Source organism: Triticum urartu, chromosome 2A, assembly GCF_056163025.1.
Source record: "Triticum urartu cultivar PI428250 chromosome 2A, HENAU_Tu73, whole genome shotgun sequence".
Taxonomy (NCBI): Eukaryota; Viridiplantae; Streptophyta; class Magnoliopsida; order Poales; family Poaceae; genus Triticum; species Triticum urartu.
In genome coordinates, this window is record NC_141874.1 from 756,950,958 (window position 1) to 756,958,510 (window position 7,553).

General features: G+C 40.8%; 1 non-coding gene and 1 pseudogene across 1 annotated transcript; both read left to right on the top strand.

The window, feature by feature from the left end:
- The first annotated feature begins 6,212 nt into the window (after nucleotides 1–6,212).
- LOC125541819 (small nucleolar RNA SNORD36) lies at nucleotides 6,213–6,297 on the top strand (annotated as a pseudogene).
- A 99-nt stretch (nucleotides 6,298–6,396) lies between these two features.
- LOC147987874 (small nucleolar RNA SNORD36) lies at nucleotides 6,397–6,480 on the top strand. The gene has a single exon (XR_015617836.1). It is a non-coding gene; the product is annotated as a small nucleolar RNA SNORD36 (small nucleolar RNA).
- Nucleotides 6,481–7,553: the final 1,073 nt, after the last annotated feature.

A 7,553-nucleotide genomic window follows, 5' to 3' on the forward strand; every position in this document is an offset into this window, starting at 1 on the left:
CTCGGGAAATTTCCAAAGTTTCTACCTCGAGAGAAGCTTTGTGAAGTAAGTACTAGGTAGGCTTACCCAAATGATCTGAAAATTGACCAGCGCATGACCATACCTAAGTACCTTACCTACACCAATTTTGAGCTCATTTCATTCATCCAATCTCTCTCACTAGTTTTCCCAAGTTTTTGTCCATAGAAGAGCATTGTGAAGGAAGTACTACTTTGGCATGTCCAAATGGTATCAATTTTCTACAATGCTTTCCTATGCCCACATAACCATCCTCCACAAAATTTCAGCTCAATCCATTCATTATTTTGAGCCCAGCTTCAACATTCATATTTTTGTCCAGCGTGATACTTTGCAAAGCAAGTACCACCTAGGATCCTCCTTTTGAGCTAAAAATTTGTGAAGACATTCTCCTTAGTATATGATCATCCTCAGCCAAAACTCACGCTCATTGGCCATGTGCATTTCCTGTACCGCTAATCAAACACTTGGCTGCTAATTCATGTTTGAGCATCGATCGGTCTTCTCGTGAGAATCTTATGTTGTAATTTTCTTCCTAGCACCAACCTGGGGAGTGCCCAACCCACTAGACATGCCTAAGCCGCCCAGAACACATGGCAACATTACGGTCACGCGGTGACCACGCGATGGGCATGCGAGTTTACGCGCTCTAGAGTTGGGGCCCTCGGCCACCGCCCAAACCTCGACGTATCGCCACCAAACCATGTATTTATGATTAAATAGGTCCCTATGTAACTAGAAATGATTTTTGGAAAAAATAAATAGCAAACTATGAGGCAGTTGCAGTTCAAATTTGACCCGCTTCCAACTGAATCGGCGGAAATTTGTCTTTTTCACGAGAGGTGGATCAAAATTTTTTACACCCAACCATTTTGTAAATTGTGCATTAAATATGGCCTAGTATTTTATAAAAATTATTTGGTCCAATTTTGCAACAATTATTTGGTAGTTCCTTTACAAAAAAACCTCCTTTCGGGCACTCGAAAAATGGAAAATGGTTTTTTCGTCCAACGAAAATGAAAACTTCCTTAGGCAACATTGTTTGCCATTCCAAGATGCACCCTTGTGCACAATATGAGATCATTTGAACAAACTATGCCATGAATGTGGCCATAAGATTGATCATTTGGCTTGAAAGCCATTGATCTCCACACATGATAGCTCGTTTCTGAGAACACTTTTTTAAAATAATTGCCATATTACAAGTTTGTTATTTTTCCTAGGAACCAGGCCACATATGATGAAACAATGCGAAGGTTTCCCAATTTTTTGATTTTTTTTGAATTTTTTATGCCCGTTTCAAAATGCGGTCAAAACGGCGGGAATGACCGTTCCTAGCTAGTGGTTGAATCTTGGAATTTTGTTGGTGTTTATCTGATTAAATAGATACTTATGTACCTAGAAATGATTTTTGGAAAAAATAAATAGCAAACTACAAGGCAGCTGCAGTTCAAATTTGACCCGCTTCCATCTGAATCGGCGGAAATTTGTCTTTTTCACGAGAGGTGGATCAAAACTTTTTACACCCAACCATTTGGTCAATTGTGCATTAAATATGTCCTAGTATTTTAGAAAAATGATTTAGTCCAATTTTGCAACAATTATTTGGTAGGTCCTGCACAAAAAAACCTCCTTTTGGGCACTCGAAAAATGGAAAATGGTTTTTTCGTCCAAAGAAAATGAAAACTTCCTTAGGCAACATTGTTTGCCATTCCAATATGCACCCTTGTGCACAATATGAGATCATTTGAACAAACTATGCCATGAATGTGACCATAAGATTGATCATTTGGCTTGAAAACCCTGAATCTTCACGCATGATATCTCATTTCTGAGAACACTTTTTAAAAATAATTGTCGTATTACAAGTTTATTATTTTTCCTGGAAACTTGGTCACATATAATGATACAATGCGAAGGTTTTCCAATTTTTTGATTTTTTTTTGAATTTTTGACGCCCGTTTCGAAATGCGATCAAAACGGCGGGTTTGACCGTTCCTAGCTAGTGGTTGAATCTTCGAGTAATTTTGATGTTTCTCTGATTAAATAGATAATTATGTACCTAGAAATGATTTTTTGAAAAAATAAAGAGCAAACTATGAGGTAGCGGCAGTTCAAATTTGACCCACTTCCTACTGAATCAGTGGAAATTTGTCTTTTTCACCAGAGGTGGATCAAAGGCTTTTGACACCCAACCATTTGGTCAATTGTAAATCAAATATGGCCTAGTATTTTATAAAAATGATTTGGTCTAATTTTGCAACAAATATATGGTAGGTCCTTCACAAAAAGAACTCAATTCGGGCACTCGGAAAATGGAAAATGAATTTTCCATGCAAAGAAAATGAAAAACCCCTTAGTCAACATTTTTTGGAATTCCAAGATGCACCCTTGTGCACAATATGAGATCATTTGAACAAACTATGCCATGAATGTGGCCATAAGATTGATCATTTGGCTTGAAAACCCTGAATCTTCACGCATGATAGCTCATTTTTTAGAACACTTTTTAAAAATAATTGCCGTATTACAAGTTTATTATTATTCCTAGAAACTTGGTCACATATAATGACACGATGCGAAGATTTTCCAATTTTTTGATTTTTTTTTGAATTTTTTATGCCTGTTTCGAAATGCGAGCAAAACGGTGGGTTTGACCGTTCCTAGCTAGTGGTTGAATCTTGGAATAATTTTGATGTTTCTCTGATTAAATAGACACTTATGTACCTAGAAATTATTTTTTGAAAAAATAAAGAGCAAACTATGAGGCAGCTGTAGTTCAAATTTGACTCGCTTCCTACTAAATGAGTGGGAATTTGTCTTTTTCACCAGAGGTGGATCAAGGCTTTTGACACCCAACCATTTGGTTAGTTGTGAATCAAATATGGCCTAGTATTTTAGAAAAATGATTTGGTCCAATTTTGCAACAAATATATGGTAGGCCCTTCACAAAAAGAACTCAAGTCGAGCACTCAAAAAATGATTAAAAATAGCTAGAAAGATAAATAATGCATGAAAATTTGTGATCATCCATAAAATGTGGTCTAACTTGAGTGATAAATCTAGTTGAGCCATTTTGGAAAATATTTTTGATAGTTGCTTCACAAAACCTCCTAGTTTTAGTACTTAGAAACTATTTCAAACCATAAATTTTCTGAACCAATGAGGGCACTTCCCACGGATCACCCCAATGTAGCCGATCTGAACCATCCACATCCGACGGATCCAATGGCTCTCACTCACCTCTCAGGTCTCTCTCTCCCTAACCCAAACCCTAGCAGCCCCCTCTCCTCGCTCCATCCAGATCTCTCTCCCGCGCCGCCGCCTGTCTCCTCCTCCCTCGTCCTCGTCTCATCGCCGCCTTTGTCATGTCCTCCCCGTCCCTGAGCTCCTTCTGCGACGTGCCCTAATTGAATCAATCCCTCTCCCCTCTCCTCCCAATCCCGATCCAGTCCTCTCCCCGCCGCTCCAACCCACCCACCGAACTGATCCCAATTCTCCTCCGGTCAAGACCTTCTCCCCCCGATTCCCCCCCAATCCCAACGCCACCGACAACATCCATCCATCCGCAGCTCTCCCTCCTGCCGTGGGGATGGATGAGGAGTTCCTCGCCCCTCAACCACCCATGGATGGATGTGGACGGGGCCAGGACGGCGCCGGCGCTGGATCTGCACCCACCCGCGTCTCGATGGGGCAGCACAAAGGAGCACGCGACTGCGACGCCGCCCTCGCCGGGATGCCACCACCACGCGCATGAGCCATGGAAGACGGGGAGGGTGCCTTCCTCCGTCGTACGGGACGCCATCATGGAATCCAAGAGGGAAAGGAGGAGCATGGAGGTGTCCCTCCGACCCACCGTACTGACGTCCGACGCCATGGAGGTGTCCCTCCCCTCCCCTCCTCTGCTACTTCTTGATTAGATCTGATCTGATTCGTGAAGGGGGTTTGTGCAGGCTATCACCATGGTAAGCCGAGGTGCTGCGGGTGTCGAGGAAGACGATGGTTCGGGTGTGATAGTGAAGAGAGGATAGTGTGCAGAGGGGGAGGATGTCGGTTCATCCCCCTGTCCGAGGTGCTGCTTAGATTACTCAAGGGGAAAATCATCCAACCCGTCCCAGTTTGGCTGCTTGGTCCACTCTAGCTCCATTCCGGCCTCGGTGTCCAGTGATTTAATTTGTGGTTGCATAGTAGCATCAACATTGTGTGCTAATGTTTAGCACAAATGATGTATATACGGTGTGTATTTTTCTTCAGTCACAGAAGTTAGAATAGCATCTTCACTGTAGTTCTACTTGCAACTCAACTAAACTGCAGCACAGTTCGAATATAACACATGACACTGATTCCGACAATGGAGTCCAACATCAGGCTTGTGATAAGCTAGTTTGTTGTCTTTGTTGGATGGAAAACATTATCTTGTTTATGCAAATACTTGATAGGCTTTACACTAATACATACTTTACATGTTCAAGCAAATCCGATGTGAAACTGGTCATCTTGTTCATGCAAATCCAGACACTCTAATGCATTATCTTGTATTGTATTAGTATGATAAGTATGCAAATCCAGTCTTGTATTGCAACACTTGGATTATTTATTAATATAACCCAGCAGCGATGCTTCCATTTTAACACATGTACTAGTGTGCTAAAACTACTACTGTACCTGCTTCTTCTTAGCCTGAGTAGTACATCAGGCTTGCATTAACTTGTGTTAATTGTATTAACTTGTAGCCTAGTCATTGCAATCATCTTGTGTAGTCTATCAGAATCCATTCTCCTGCTATTTTCTTGTACTGTATGTCATCCATTGTTCAAACCTGTTGGTAAGTTCTTGTAGTGTGTCGCTCTGTTCAGAAGTGCATTTTTATTTTAGGATTTGCTTCATGTGTGGTACTGGATGGCTGAGTATTAAAATAATTTGGTTACTATCGGAAGCACTTTAATTCTATGGAATTAAACTTTGAGAAGCATGCATGCATACATATATATACATATGTATATATATATATATGTGTGTGTGTGTGTGTGTGTGTGTGTGTCTGTGTGTGTGTGTGTTCAATTTGACTGGACTACGTGATGGCATCCTATGATTTTGTTTAACAGCTTTCGTATTATCTTCTTATTTCTCTTGTCCTTCTGCAGCAGGACTTGATTTTGTACAAGGGGTTCATCGTGCCAGGCTCCTCTTTTTTGATGCTTCCATGCAACGGTGGTGGCGATGGTGCTGTTTGGCATCGGCTACAAAAACACCCTGCCATGTCATGTCAATCAAGTTAATTATATGTCGCTCTTTTCATGTTCTGCTTCATACATACATGCATATGTGATGGCTCCCTGCCTCCCTGCCTGCTACATCTCCGCTTGCATAAATAAAAGAGAAGAAAGAAACACTCAGCTTAAAATAATTGTAATGAGTAGCACATGCCTTTCATTTTACAAGATGGTCATTGTATCATGATAACTGGATCATGTCTATGCCACATACAAATCATTGAGCAGTGTTCCTGATGCTGATGGCATGTTACCTTGAATAATAATGTTGACAGGAGCATTTTGGTTGCACGTTTGCGACTTCTTGCTTGAATCCCAAAGTTTCAGATCAACGTGGGGTTCAATGTTTGCTTTCCATTCTTATTGTCCGTCTTAGATCATTCCCAGTTCACTGAATCAAGTTGCTTGACCTACCTATCAGGCTAGCTCACATAGCTGTATCTGCCGTGTCCTTTCCAGTTGGACATGCGCAAGCTATGTTTTTACATAAGCTCATTTGAAAATCACATACTAGTAGCAGCAAAGTTTAGTGCAATAGTTGTCTGTCAACGTTCAGTGCCAGCTGCAAAATTCAGTTATGCACAAGCACCATTTAGTAGCAGCATAGGTATATAGCATTCATTTAGCGGCAGAAAAATCCAGTTCATTTTACTCGCTGCTCTCTTTGGCATTTACAGTCTTGGACTCTCTGGCTGCTCCTCCTCTGGCCAATGGTGAAGCGCCGACGAGGCCAGCAGCAAGGCAATGCGGCGGGATCGTGCTCCCGTGATCGTCTGAGGCGCATGCTCTGCTGCTCAAGGTACGATTACCTGTTGATTCCATGGTCTCGATGTTTTTCTCCTACATGGTTCGGAAGGTGAATCTGCCATTTGAGAAGTCAGACTGTTTAGGGAATTTCCGTGACGATGATGATGTTGTGCTGGGCAGAGGATGTGAAACATTTAGACTGTTGTGGCCTTTCCGGTCTTTGATGATCTAAAATTGAGCTTTTTAAAACTGATGCCTAGCATGCTATCAACGTTTTTTTGTTCCTCATCTAGAGATGCAGCTCTCTGTGTTGGTTTGATATAATGTAGAGGAGTTGCATGTAAATCGTTTGTCAGCTGAGCGTATGATGTTACAAGGAGATGCTACTGAGATTTACGTCGTTGAAGTATCTTAAACCGAGCTTTTTTAAAACTAATGCTTGGTTGATCTAGTTCTAGTATATTAGTTGGCTGTGAGAGTCTACTGTTGTTGGTGCTTTGTTGTCATTTCTTTTTACGTCATTGAAGAATAAAAAAGACAAGCATTTCTCCAGCCAATGTCTGAAGTAGCTGCTGATGTGTAGTCATCGGCTGGACCTATGCATTTCATCAGAAGTCAGATATAGCTTGGACTATACTTCTGAATAGAATTGAAAATTTTCTCTTTCCTTTATTTGTCTTCAATTCTTTGGATCAAATGACTCTCTTGAACACATGTTCGTTAGTGTGGTGATGGTTAAACAACTACAGCAGATCGACGTTTTTTTGCATTTTTTCATTTCCCAACCTTGGATAGTTTGCCAAAAATAAACCCTTAGATTCGTTACCATTCCTTTCATAATAATTTGTTGAGGTCGCTAAGTATTTTTTAGCAGTAATAAACATGGCTCTTTCATGTTGCAACCCAACAGGAGCACCCCTATTTGTCTGCGTAATACATATATCTGCTCTGCTGCTCTTAGTTTTAACTAGCCAACGCAAGGATGATGCCAACCATCGATGTTAGATTTATTATCCATGTTGAAGTGTAGAGCAACAGCAGGTTAACGTGTTTTATTTGCCCTATGCAATTCTGTTGTTTTATATGCCCTTTCTAGTATTGTACAAACTGATGCAAGCTGATGCATTCCAGGCATAAACAAATTATTCTATAAGATCTCTAAACTGATGCAAACTTAGCAGTAGCAGTAGTATACTTCAGGAAGTTCTGTTCATTATACTAATGCCTCAGCAACAGTATACTAGTGTTGCTACGGTTATCCATACTTCATTATTTTGTTATCCATACTCCTAGCTACTTGTGTATCTGTTTATTATTCTGTTCATTATTCTTTTCCTACTTATTTATGCTAGAAGATATTGCTTTCATTGGCAGCCATGATAACATAATTTCCTCTCTTCTACAGGAGCTCTAGGCTGAAGAAGTTCGAAGAAGGGAACACTTCATCTTTGTAGCTAGTTTTATCTTCCTGGGTGTTTTATGTTCCTGGGTGTTTACTTCATAGATGTTCCTAGG